The sequence below is a fragment of the Chlorocebus sabaeus genome, chromosome 2 (assembly GCF_047675955.1).
Source record: "Chlorocebus sabaeus isolate Y175 chromosome 2, mChlSab1.0.hap1, whole genome shotgun sequence".
NCBI lineage: Eukaryota > Metazoa > Chordata > Mammalia > Primates > Cercopithecidae > Chlorocebus > Chlorocebus sabaeus.
The window spans coordinates 58329730-58343708 of record NC_132905.1 but is presented as its reverse complement, the minus strand read 5'-3'; the positions used below and the strand labels follow the sequence as shown (position 1 = coordinate 58343708).

Sequence of the window (13979 nt, the reverse complement as noted above, 5' to 3'; positions counted from 1 at the left end):
TGGGGATTATGCTGCCGAGATACGAGGGTCAGGGATTAATGCAGGAGACATGGAAGGACAGTGTCCCGGGGTCCATCATTACAGCAATGCAGTGTGCGTGTGTCTCTCTGGAGTGGTCTGTGTCATGTGGACAAGCCGCCGACCGGAGCAGCACCTGGTGTGGAACCTGTTTAGAAACTAGCTTACAATAATTTTCATTTATTAGGGCCAGGGGAAAATTGTGAAAGTTTCCATAGATTTCCTTGTTTTTAGGTTTTTATTCTTTTTATATTTCCAGCTTGGGGGGAAAAATACATGTACCGCCACTTAAACAGATTATATGATTACTGTGTGTTTCTTTCAAATAATAGAATTATTACTTGTAAATTTCTGCATATAATTACAGATTAATTGCCTTTCAGAGAGTAAATGGGATAGTTAGCCAATGCATGTTGAAATTCTCAGTGAGGAGCTTCCTTCTTCCACTGCTTAGATGCAACTGTTAGAGTGCTTAATAGATTTCTAACCTGTGTCAATTGTCTCTGAACACTGCCTTACTTCTCCTATTCTGATTCGTTAACAAATATCTTATACACAAAGTGAAAAAAAATTAAATCCAGTGAAATAAATCACTTACAAATAAAATCAGCCATGCATCATTGTTTAACATCGCTGGCCTCAATCCTCGCCTCTCGGAGCTTTGTTGGGAGATAAGAGGGAGAGGCACGCACTTGCGCAGGGAGCCAGGAGCAGCAGGCAGAAGGCTTGGGAGATAAGCAGGCTGGCAGAGGTGCAGGAGCAGCGCGATTTGCATAATCACGCCTCTGCTTCCTGGTGAGGCGTCAAGGAACACTGGGATGGCCTCTATTGATCTTTGTTGAACTGGAATACTAAGCAACATGAGAAAAGCTTATAACTTAAAGCTTTGATTAATGTTTCTTACATTAAAAAAGTGGAACAGCTGTGAATTGAATTCTTTTATACACTCTGCCAACATTCTATCTAAGACAAAAAAAAATTCGTTTCAAGGGAAATGAAGATTTCATACTCAGTCTGGCTAGAGATTTTAAATTGTTTCTAATTTTTCAGTGCAAGAACATGAGGGATCTGTAGCAAAGCTAATTTTAAAAAGATCTCATTCAGCTTTTTCCCACCCTCATGAGATTATTCCCCTCTTCGTGAGGACTTGATTTTTCAGTGCAGGTTGTTTTTTGTTTCTTGTTTTTTTGTTTGTTTGTTTCTTTTAACTCTTGAGAAAGCTTTTTATTTCTTAAAATTAAACATGTAAATAATAACTAGATGTTTTCATTCCTTAACTGTTACATTCTTAAGATTATTAAGATATTATCAAAATGAATAATGATGGACCTTGTTTTCTATGTATATTTTAGCCTCTGTATAAACTAATTTGATCTTTTCCAAACATTCATAATTATTTAAACCAATTGAAATGAGGGAGATTCTAGGAGCAATTCGAGTTTTTAAGAACTCTACTTGGAGAGGATTGTCAATGGGCTTCTTCAAGAATGTCATATTTTTGAAAATTGCTTACCAGAATAAAGATTCTGACAGCATGTGAGGGTGGGCATTGGAACTTTTCTAAAAGGAATGTGAAACCAAACATGGAATATCAAGACAAATGCTACTCCCTCCACTTTTCAAATTATTAACATCAGTATTACATTTCATAGTGTTCATGGTTTAAGGTATTCAGTGTTGAGTGGGAAAATTTTTTATATATCTATCATACCTATCCTTAAGTGTGATTTTTAAGTCTAGGCATGATGTTCTGTTTTAATTCTTTGCATATCTCCTCATAACGCTGAGCAGGAAGGAAGTAGATATAATCTTGATTTGAACTGAAATGTGGGGCAGTACAATGAGGACGGAGCATTTCAGCACCATAGACAAGCACGTTTCCAGAAGCATCTTCTCATTTACATACTGGCTTCGCTTTTGAAGAATCCCTGTCCACTGTCTGTTACTACTTCTACAGATGAAAACATTTGTCATTTGTTTACACTGTTATGTTCTTGGGACAAGTGCGATCAAACCCAGATGAGCCAGCCAGCTTAAACTAAGAAATTGAGGTGAAGTCTGTTCTTCCAAGCAACAAGCCAACTGGAAAAATTGACCCTGAGCGGCTTAAGCTCCCACAGTGCACTTAGGACCCAATCAGACCATCTCTGGCCCTCAGTGTCATCAAAGCAGGGCCTTGGGCTTGGGCTCACATGCATATGCACAATCTGAGGAATTAGGGGCTCCTAGGTTTTCTTTGTATCCTCACCACAAGGGGCTTTATTATTAATGAAGAGGGAGCGTCACCTGAACGCTGCATTCATTCCACACTGTATTGGTAGCAGCAAGCCAGAAAGCAGCATGCAGCCCCCACTTCTAGAGGGAAAGCCCCAATATCAGCCTTTAAGTCTGAAGTGAAAGTGGGAGATGTGCTCAGTGGGAGTGGCCTATGCCTGAAGGTTCCACTGTTGGAAAATGCCCTCTGCCTCTGACTTCCCCCATCCAGGTGCTGTTACCCATCCGCCCAACAAGCCCTGTGGGGACGGGGTTGGCCAGGTGAACAGGCTTCCGTTCAGGATGCGCTGTCAACCACACATGGTGATGTAGCTGCTAATATATGAGTGCTCGGCTTTTTTCAAAGAGCTTTCAAAACAAAATCTATTTTCCTAATCAGAAAATATTTTTAAAGACCATCATGTCTACCTTGTATCTATTCCATCCATTACTTGTATTGATAACACCTGACATGTAAAGATATTTCAACTACTTTTTTACCCAGCACTGTAGTTTACCTTCCTTTTTTGAACAGCAATAAATATAAATAATCTAAAAGGTAGTTAGTGTTAAAATATTGGTTGCAGTTAACATATATGTGTTTTATGTATAAATACATTTATATACACATGTACATTTCTCTCACACACACACACACATATTGAGGTGGGGGACTAAATTTGTGTTTTCAATCATATCACCAAGAAAGAGGGACCAGCAGAGAGGCCTTGAAAGGGTTAACTGGAATGGGCACCCTCGACTGCTGGGAGGGACTGATGTAATCACTGCAGCTCACAGCCAAGTGCATCTGTTCACCATGAGGTCATTCTTCTGCATGCTAATGATTTGGAAAATCAAGTCTAGTGTTTGACATTATCAGAAAAGATATAAATAGTGTAAATCTTTACTTTTTGGAAGTTGCTCTTACAAAAGAGAAAAAAGGAACTTTACATTGGACCTGAGATTTTTTTTCAGAACTGCCCTAAAGATTGTGTCTGGATCTAAAAATCTTGGAGGAATCCACTTGTGTCTGCTGATAAATCAATCCCCAGATCACTATTACAGTCACAGCTAGCAATCTGGTAGCCAAGGGCTACAGGTATGTCTCATTTCATATCTAATTTTAAGAATTTCCAAGTGCCTTTGTCCGAAGTCGATAAAGATAGATTTTTCCCAAAGAATGTTCAAAACCAAGTTAAATGAGTGGTTCTTCTCAGAATACCCAAACTGACTTGTGTTTACTGAAGATGCCAATACTACGTATGGTTCCTTTCTCCTTCAATATTGCTATAGAGAGCCAGCAGAGGGAGCACAGATCTTTGTTTATTTGTTAGCCCTGCATAAACACAGCATTTGATTTCTCCAAGATACGGTCAGAAATACTTCCTCCTTTATGATAGGCTGGATTGTAAAGGCTCCAGGATTTAGAACAAGTGGGAGAAGATTCCTCACTATGCTTCATCAGAGTCTGCCACTTTTAATGTAGGTCATATTTGGAGCTTAAACCAGATTAGTCTGAGTCGGTCTTAGGATGCCGCTGCCATTCCTGCTATTGCACAAAACTGCAAACTTTTATCTTTCACACAATTGCTTGGACGCCCTCGTGGAAAGGGTTATTTATGCCACTTACCTAATGAAAAAGACTTTTGTAGCTTTTCTTCTACAACACGGTCATTATGTTAAGTTTGCAGAACCTTTACCAGAAGACTGCCTGGTGTCACTGCGTCATTTTGGTGGCCAGTAAAATCTTCTCCTAAAACTGCAGATGGAGGCACTTATGTTACACATTTGCCTCAAAGCATATCTATGATGTAGACACTACACAAACTCCTCTTAGAACTTACCAGCCTTTGCCCAGAGAGATACGGCTACACCCAGCTTTTGCTTGGTAAGGCCTCCGCACCATATGCAGTCTTGTCATTCTGCATGCAGTCCTGACAGGTAATCTTCCTTGGCTCTTTCACCAAGCAGTTAATAATCAGGTTAACTCCTAGAAACAGCACCAGTAAATCCTAACCCAAACCCCAAAAAAGAGTTTCCCCGCTCATTGAAAGGATAGTCATGTGACAGACTCGTTCCATTTGTATTCATTCTCTCCCTGTTAAAGTGGTCTTAATACGGTTTTAATCAATAGTACTTCTTTTGAATCGTATGTGTTCAACTTCCCCATAACTTTGCTGAAGCCAGCAAAGAACATCACAGAATGCTGAACTAGAAGGGACTTCAGGAAAGATCATGTCTAACCCTGTCACATTAATTTTGAGCGAGCTGAAGACCAACCCATGAAATGACCACCGAAGGTCATGGGCAAGTTGGAATCAGGGCCAACTCAACCTTCACCTCCCCATTCCCCATGAAAATGCCAGCCCTGTGCCCACACTATAGTGATAATCCCATAATCAGAGCCATAGCTACCAACTCTTTATTAATACTAAAGGCCAGAATCGTGTTTTACTCTATTCAGATAATCCAGAAGTTTTCCCTTTTGGTCTCACTCTGTCGCCCAGGTCTCGATTGCAGTGGTGTTAGTACAGCCCACTGCATCCTCCCCGTCCCAGGCTCAAGCGATCCTCTAGCCTCAGCCTCCTGAGTAGCTGGAACTACAGGCATAAGCCACCACATCCAGCTAATTTCTGTATTTCTTCTAGAGACAGGGGTTCGCCGTGTTGCCCAGGCTGGTCTTAAACTCCTGGGCTCAAGTGATCTGCCCCCCTTGGCCTCCCAAAGTACTAGGATTACAGGCGTGAGCTACTGCACCCGACCGAGAAGTTTTCCTTAAATACAAGTTATCTGATATCACCATCTATTCAATAACTCAGCCATCCCACTCAGCACCCTCAGCACGCTTGGCTGTAGCTGGCCAAAGTGTTGCCACACGTCTTACAGACAACCGCCTTGTACAGATGTTTCTTCTACCCCCATAATCCCTTCTGGACACAGCCCAAGTCTTCCTTCCCTCATAACTGGCTTGATTTTGACCACTTTTGCTTTGCTTTTTTCCAATTTAAGATGTATTCTTCTTGCAAAGATGGAACAACATTGATAGAAAGTTTTTTTACTAGCTATCATTCCATCACCAAGAGCCAGTGGTGCTCAACTCTGGCTGCACATTGGAATCCCCTGTGAAGCTGTAAAGATACTGATGCTTGAGTCCCTCCACTAGATTCGGATTTATTGGTCTGGGGTGTGGCCTGAGCATGGAATTTTTAAAAAGAAAAAAAAAAAACAAAAAACTGAGGACATTTTAACATGCAGGCAGGACTGAGAACCACTGCCCTAAATTCTCTCTGTAATATTTAGGTCTTAATTTTAGTGCCATCTAACTTGTGATTATGTATATCTTGATTTTCCTTAGCATATATAAGCCTTTATCCTGTGTGTGTGTCTCCTCTCCATAATGAACTGTAAATTCTTTAGAGAGTGGTACATGGGATTTCTTTCCTACGTGCAACAGGTGTGAATAGAAAGGAGGACAGAAAGGATCAGGCTGTTGCTTTAAGCAGAACAGGTGTGTCTCTAGACCACAGATGTGTGGGCCTGATGCAAGATGCAGAGCAAACACTCATAATTATGTTTCATCTGTCCCCTCCTTCCCAGTCTCTTAGTGAAAGTGAGCCACCGACAAGAAATCTGATAAGAAGCTGGTGTGGAGAAAGGCAGGGGAAGTCAGGAGCAGGGGAAGTCAGGAGCTGGCGAATCCACAGACCGAGTAACTGAAACTTGATTCAAGGTGCTTTCGTAGATGGTCTCGAGGGTCTTAAAGGGAATTATCGATCACCCTGTTTAGCACCACTTTAGGCTTCGTGCTTCTTCATCCCTTTGTTCTTTTAAAACTTTTTTACTCTCCTCGGGGTCAGCTCTGGAAGAGATGAGACAAGCATTCTTTTCATTTGCTTGGCTAGAAAAGCGCCGCTGCTACCTGTCAGATGTTACCATCTCTGACGTGGTCCCTGTTGTCCCTGGAGGCTGCCACTGAGCAGGACTGTGCAGGGCACTTCAGGCAACACAAAGTAAAGCTCTGGGAACCTCATGCAGGCCTGTGTCTCTCCTTCCCTTGTGAAGCTTGAAGTCTTATTGGAGAAAAGCAGATACTCATGAGCCACAAGAAATGGCTATTAATAAGCCCAGATAAGTTTCCTCCAAACTATAACCTGTGTCAGAAAGATAACCAGCCAGTGGTTTAGGCCAGTTGGGTTGAGATTTCCCTGAGATGAACCATGCCATTTGCCTTGTGAACTTGAGGAGAATGAAAACTTGCCTCGTGTGTGTTAGCTATTCTACTAAGCATCCTGCCAGCCGGTTTGGAACTTCCCCACATTGCCTAATGTCTGAAAACTGGAAGGCCCATGGACAAAAATAAAAAGCTAGAGGATAGTAAATGTGAGAAGAGCAGAGAGAAAGAAACCACATGTTTCAGAGCCACTACGGGGACAGTGACAACTCCTGACAACCCTGGGGCTGATGCTGGGGCTATTCATAGGTTCCCAGAATAAGAAGTGGCCTGAGATCATTCATTTTGAAGTGTCGACCTTGCACTGAATCTGTTCCTTTGGCAGAACTCTGAAGGTGCAGCTTTTTCTGTGAAATGCTACGTTAGGTTCCGGGTTCCCAGTCCTTACAGGGTTTTAAGTGCAGGTGGCATCTTCCTCCTGCCTGACTGCTAATTACAGCTCAGGGGATGCTTTAGCAGTTGCCAAGAGATGGCTGGCAGGTACCAGGAATTTTTCTCAGAGACAATTTTTGGAAATAACTCTTAATGAAAGCTTGTTTGAAATAACCTTGAGAATTTGTTTCAGAAGAACCTGGAGCTCCCGACACCCCAGGTTCACATTCCTTGTGAACCGTGACTGTGGCCCGCAAGTCCTCCTGGCTCGGCAGGTGGTGCATGCACAACCTCAGCTGCTGAGGGGCCCCCTAGAACACTCTGGTTTTGCTCAAATTCCTGCTCAGCAACAGCCAAACCAAAGCAGAGGCCAAATGGAACCTCTCTTATTTGCAGTTAAGTCTTCTGACAGAAAGAAGAAAGAATCTTTTATACTGTCCTTTTCCAGGAAGATACAGGATAATAACAGGAACTAAACCTGTCAGTAGCACAGGTTTTCTCTATAGAGAAAAGCCGATTCCTTTTTGCCCATTAGCCTTTAAAGTCTCTCGAAACAGCTGAAGGAATAAAATCCCTTAAAAATGGAAACATGCCCATCCATTTTGAAATAAATAACTTTATGTATTTACAACATTGATGTGGCCAAATTCTCAGTACACAAGCAACCTAGTAGCATCACCGTGGACAATGCCGAGAAAGAGTAGGGAAAACCCTGTTTTGTGACCACTTCAAGAATATAAGACAATAGAATCCAGATGCATAGAGGACATGTGCCACCTACCTGTGCCCCCACGCAGAGGCTCCTCTTGCCTTTCCCGCAGCACTCAGCTGTGACCTGTGGTGGGAACCAGTGGCCTTCACCATTCCAGCATCTGTCTTCTCCTGTGTGGGATTGTGTGATCTATGAGATTGCCTGAGGATAAGGAAAAGCAGTCATGGGTCTGGCTTGGAAAGGTTCCACTCCCCCATACCCCTAATCTCAGGCAAAACAGGAAGTGCACACACCTTGCGTTGCCATTGCTGCTGAATGTGTTTGGGCAGACCCTGCAGTCAGCGTGCATCCCAGAGCCCATGCGCTGTCATTAGGGAAGCCCTGCTTCCTAGCTACATCCCTAGGGTGCAGAGAAGCAGCTGGAGAAACGGCGCGACTCCAGTTAGCACCACAGCCTCCAGGTAACATCTGGGCATGCAGCTTTGTGAGGCCAGGCGCTCTGGACCGGGGTGACAGTCACTGACCCAACAGCATCACACATGAGAGCCCCAGAGGAAATCAGTCACCACGGAGAAGGAAGGAGGAGACCAGAAGTGGAAATCTGCAGCCCGCTAGGCTGACTCTGCTCTTTCTCCCACTTACCCAAAGCTAGCAACTTGCTCGAGGCCAAATTGAGATATTAAAACTCAGGTCCACTCAAGACCTGGGGCCACAGAGGAACACACCTTTGCTACAATTTCAGTAGATGCGAACTGCAGCTTCACTCCTCAGAGCGTCTCATAAAGCCCACAAAAGTGGGTTTTCAGACATTCATCCCATAAATGTTTACCAAACACTGAATATGCCAGTTGCAGAGATGGGCAAGACAGACAGCAGCCCTTCCTCCACTGGAGGCTCACCTTCCAGACTGGCGAGTAGACGATGGTGTCTGCTCTCAGGAGCTGAAGAGTGCTGAGGAGAAAAGACAACAGGGAAAGAGCCTCGGGAATGCTACTGAGAAAAATCCAACACACCTGGGGTGGGGGTGCACTTTAAAATAGGGGGTCAGAGAAGGCCTCCCTGGAAAGGCGGCATGTGAGAAATGATGAGGAGGGAGTGGCAGGAAGGAGCAGGTGGAAGGGCCTGAGGCAGGGACTTTCCCGGCACAATCAAGGAGCAAGGAGCCCAGCCTACTTAGAGCTGAGCAAGCCCGAGTGGGCAGGAGGAACAGGGAGGTCAGAGTGGCCTTGCGGGCAGAGGACAAGACCTTGGCTCTTGCTCTGGTGGGTTGGGGAGCACACAAAGCCTGTGAAGCAGCAGAGTGCTATGATATGACTCTTCTACAAAGGGCAGTCAGGCTTCAGTGGGGAGGATGCACTGTGGGGAGGGGGGACAACTTCCATGGCAGTTTACTTGCCATGTATTCCCATCTCCAGACACGCAACAGGCATGTCATATGTGTCTGGTGCATGAACGGATGTTATGCTCATACAAGAGGTGTTCTGCCTGAACATTCCCTGGGGGGCACTAGGGGGCCCTCAGCGGTGCTCCCTCACTCCAGCACCACAGAACACAGCCACTGTCCTGGATTGCCCAGACAGGCAGAACGTGGAGCTCAGCCACATGTCCCACCCTGCCCTCAAGACCCTGTGCAGACCCCTGTGAGTTCCAGTGCTCATGAGTACGGGTGTGCATGAAGAATCGCGCAGATGGCCACCCCCGCTACACAGAAAGCGACTTCAAGAAACTTTAAACACCTCAGTGACACAGAAGGGCAAGGATGGGAGGCCAAGGCTCCCTAGCTTTTTTTACTCTTACAGAAATGGTCTCCAGGACTCAGTGAACTGTAACCATTCTTTATGTATGTGTAGAGATTTGCAATTTACTGCACGCTTTCCCCAGAGTCCCCCGCCCATGGGGCAAGATTGCTCTGACAGTTGAGGAATGGAGGCAGGCTGGTTTTTCCATCACAAGGTGGCTGTTCATGTCCCGACCAGGGCTCGAGCACTTAGGCCTCTTCGTTCTCAGACAGGACTCATTGCTCCACCCTGTATACAGCCCCCTTGCGTCTCCATCCCTGCTGTGGGGGACCCACCCACAGGAATGAACAACCCAGTGGCAGGGAGGAGCCCTTCTTCAGTGGCAGTGGCAAAATGTTCCTCCCTGAAGGCAGAAAGGACTGTTTTCTAGAATGTGTGACCTGTACAGTTTTTACAGTGGCAAAGGCACACCCACTTTGGCACTGATAACAGAAATTTAACTAAAAGGTTGCCTACTTTACAGTTCAAAAGGAGCACCACAGAAATAATTCACATATAACAAGTATCTTAATTATGGGCCAAAATTCCTTTCTGAGGACAAGACCATTTTTATCAGTGAAACTACCAGACACGTCCATTGCTTCTGCAGTGTTTCCTCAGACACCTCAGACAAATACTTAGAACTCACTGTCCTCCCACAATCACCATGGATTTAACTGCTACATTTTCTTGAGCTGTTGATTATTAGGGAAATTTTTTTTTTAATTTATTTATTATTAAACTTCAAGTTGTAGGGTACATGTGCACAACGTGCAGGTTTGCTACATATGTATACTTGTGCCATGTTGGTGTGCTGCACCCATCAACTCGTCATTTACATCAGGTATAACTCCCAATGCAATCCCTCCCCCCTCCCCCCTCCCCATGATAGGCCCCGGTGTGTGATGTTCCCCTTCCCGAGTCCAAGTGATCTCATTGTTCAGTTCCCGCCTATGAGTGAGAACATGTGGTGTTTGGTTTTCTGTTCTTGTGATAGTTTGCTGAGAATGATGGTTTCCAGCTGCATCCATGTCCCTACAAAGGACACAAACTCATCCTTTTTTATGGCTGCATAGTATTCCATGGTGTATATGTGCCACATTTTCTTAATCCAATCTGTCACTGATGGACATTTGGGTTGATTCCAAGTCTTTGCTATTGTGAATAGTGCTGCAATAAACATACGTGTGCATGTGTCTTTATAGCAGCATAATTTATAATCCTTTGGGTATATACCTAGTAATGGGATGGCTGGGTCATATGGTACATCTAGTTCTAGATCCTTGAGGAATCGCCATACTGATTTCCATAATGGTTGAACTAGTTTACAATCCCACCAACAGTGTAAAAGTGTTCCTATTTCTCCACATCCTCTCCAGCACCTGTTGTTTCCTGACTTTTGAATGATCGCCATTCTAACTGGTGTGAGATGGTATCTCATTGTGGTTTTGATTTGCATTTCTCTGATGGCCAGTGATGATGAGCATTTTTTCATGTGTCTGTTGGCTGTATGAATGTCTTCTTTTGAGAAATGTCTGTTCATATCCTTTGCCACTTTTTGATGGGGTTGTTTGTTTTTTTCTTGTAAATTTGTTTGAGTTCTTTGTAGGTTCTGGATATTAGCCCTTTGTCAGATGAGTAGATTGCAAAAATTTTCTCCCATTCTGTAGGTTGCCTGTTCACTCTGATGGTAGTTTCTTTTGCTGTGCAGAAGCTCTTTAGTTTAATGAGATCCCATTTGTCAATTTTGGCTTTTGCTGCCGTTGCTTTTGGTGTTTTAGACATGAAGTCTTTGCCCATGCCTATGTCCTGAATGGTACTACCTAGGTTTTCCTCTAGGATTTTTATGGTATTAGGTCTAACATTTAAGTCTCTAATCCATCTTGAATTAATTTTCGTATAAGGAGTAAGGAAAGGATCCAGTTTCAGCTTTCTACTTATGGCTAGCCAGTTTTCCCAGCACCATTTATTAAATAGGGAATCCTTTCCCCATTTCTTGTTTCTCTCAGGTTTGTCAAAGATCAGATGGCTGTAGACGTGTGGTATTATTTCTGAGGACTCTGTTCTGTTCCATTGGTCTATATCTCTGTTTTGGTACCAGTACCATGCTGTTTTGGTTACTGTAGCCTTGTAGTATAGTTTGAAGTCAGGTAGCGTGATGCCTCCAGCTTTGTTCTTTTGACTTAGGATTGTCTTGGAGATGTGGGCTCTTTTCTGGTTCCATATGAACTTTAAAGCAGTTTTTTCCAATTCTGTGAAGAAGCTCATTGGTAGCTTGATGGGGATGGCATTGAATCTATAAATTACCTTGGGCAGTATGGCCATTTTCACGATATTGATTCTTCCTATCCATGAGCATGGTATGTTCTTCCATTTGTTTGTGTCCTCTTTGATTTCACTGAGCAGTGGTTTGTGGTTCTCCTTGAAGAGGTCCTTTACATCCCTTGTAAGTTGGATTCCTAGGTATTTTATTCTCTTTGAAGCAATTGTGAATGGAAGTTCATTCCTGATTTGGCACTCTGTTTGACTGTCACTGGTGTATAAGAATGCTTGTGATTTTTGCACATTAATTTTGTATCCTGAGACTTTGCTGAAGTTGCTTATCAGCTTAAGGAGATTTTGGGCTGAGACAATGGGGTTTTCTAAATATACAATCATGTCGTCTGCAAACAGGGACAATTTGACTTCTTCTTTTCCTAACTGAATCCCCTTGATTTCTTTCTCTTGCCTGATTGCCCTAGCCAGAACTTCCAACACTATGTTGAATAGGAGTGGTGAGAGAGGGCATCCCTGTCTTGTGCCAGTTTTCAAAGGGAATTTTTCCAGTTTTTGCCCATTCAGTATGATATTGGCTGTGGGTTTGTCATAAATAGCTCTTATTATTTTGAGGTACGTTCCATCAATACCGAATTTATTGAGCGTTTTTAGCATGAAGGGCTGTTGAATTTTGTCAAAAGCCTTTTCTGCATCTATTGAGATAATGATGTGGTTCTTGTCTTTGGTTCTGTTTATATGCTGGATTATGTTTATTGATTTGCGAATGTTGAACCAGCCTTGCATCCCAGGGATGAAGCCCACTTGATCATGGTGGATAAGCTTTTTGATGTGCTGCTGAATCCGGTTTGCCAGTATTTTATTGAGGATTTTTGCATCGATGTTCATCAGGGATATTGGTCTAAAATTCTCTTTTTTGTTGTTGTGTCTCTGCCAGGCTTTGGTATCAGGATGTTGTTGGCCTCATAAAATGAGTTAGGGAGGATTCCCTCTTTTTCTATTGATTGGAATAGTTTCAGAAGGAATGGTACCAGCTCCTCCTTGTACCTCTGGTAGAATTCAGCTGTGAATCCATCTGGTCCTGGACTTTTTTTGGTTGGTAGGCTATTAATTATTGCCTCAATTTCAGAGCCTACTATTGGTCTATTCAGGGATTCAACTTCTTCCTGGTTTAGTCTTGGAAGAGTGTAAGTGTCCAGGAAATTATCCATTTCTTCTAGATTTTCCAGTTTATTTGCGTAGAGGTATTTATAGTATTCTCTGATGGTAGTTTGTATTTCTGTGGGGTCGGTGGTGATATCCCCTTTATCATTTTTAATTGCGTCGATTTGATTCTTCTCTCTTTTCTTCTTTATGAGTCTTGCTAGTGGTCTGTCAATTTTGTTGATCTTTTCAAAAAACCAACTCCTGGATTCATTGATTTTTTGGAGGGTTTTTTGTGTCTCTATCTCCTTCAGTTCTGCTCTGATCTTAGTTATTTCTTGCCTTCTGCTAGCTTTTGAATGTGTTTGCTCTTGCTTTTCTAGTTCTTTTAATTGCGATGTTAGAGTGTCAATTTTAGATCTTTCCTGCTTTCTCTTGTGGGCTTTTAGTGCTATAAATTTCCCTCTACACACTGCTTTAAATGTGTCCCAGAGATTCTGGTATGTTGTATCTTTGTTCTCATTGGTTTCAAAGAACATCTTTATTTCTGCCTTCATTTCGTTATGTACCCAGTAGTCATTCAGGAGCAGGTTGTTCAGTTTCCATGTAGTTGAGCGGTTTTGATTGAGTTTCTTAGTCCTGAGTTCTAATTTGATTGCACTGTGGTCTGAGAGACAGTTTGTTATAATTTCTGTTCTTGTACATTTGCTGAGGAGTGCTTTACTTCCAATTACGTGGTCAATTTTGGAGTAAGTACGATGTGGTGCTGAGAAGAATGTATATTCTGTTGATTTGGGGTGGAGAGTTCTATAGACGTCTATTAGGTCTGCTTGCTGCAGAGATGAGTTCAATTCCTGGATATCCTTGTTAACTTTCTGTCTCGTTGATCTGTCTAATGTTGACAGTGGAGTGTTGAAGTCTCCCATGATTATTGTATGGGAGTCTAAGTCTCTTTGTAAGTCTCTAAGGACTTGCTTTATGAATCTGGGTGCTCCTGTATTGGGTGCATATATATTTAGGATAGTTAGCTCTTCCTGTTGAATTGATCCCTTTACCATTATGTAATGGCCTTCTTTGTCTCTTTTGATCTTTGGTGGTTTAAAGTCTGTTTTATCAGAGACTAGTATTGCAACCCCCGCTTTTTTGTGTTCTCCATTTGCTTGGTAAATCTTCCTCCATCCCTTTATTTTGAGCCTAT

At 43.0% G+C, this 13979-nt stretch overlaps 1 protein-coding gene across 3 annotated transcripts in view; it reads left to right on the top strand.

Annotated features, from left to right (window-relative positions):
* RALGAPA2 (Ral GTPase activating protein catalytic subunit alpha 2) overlaps window positions 1-13979 on the top strand; it is a 328251-nt gene that overhangs the window by 299969 nt on the left and 14303 nt on the right. The window lies entirely within an intron of this gene.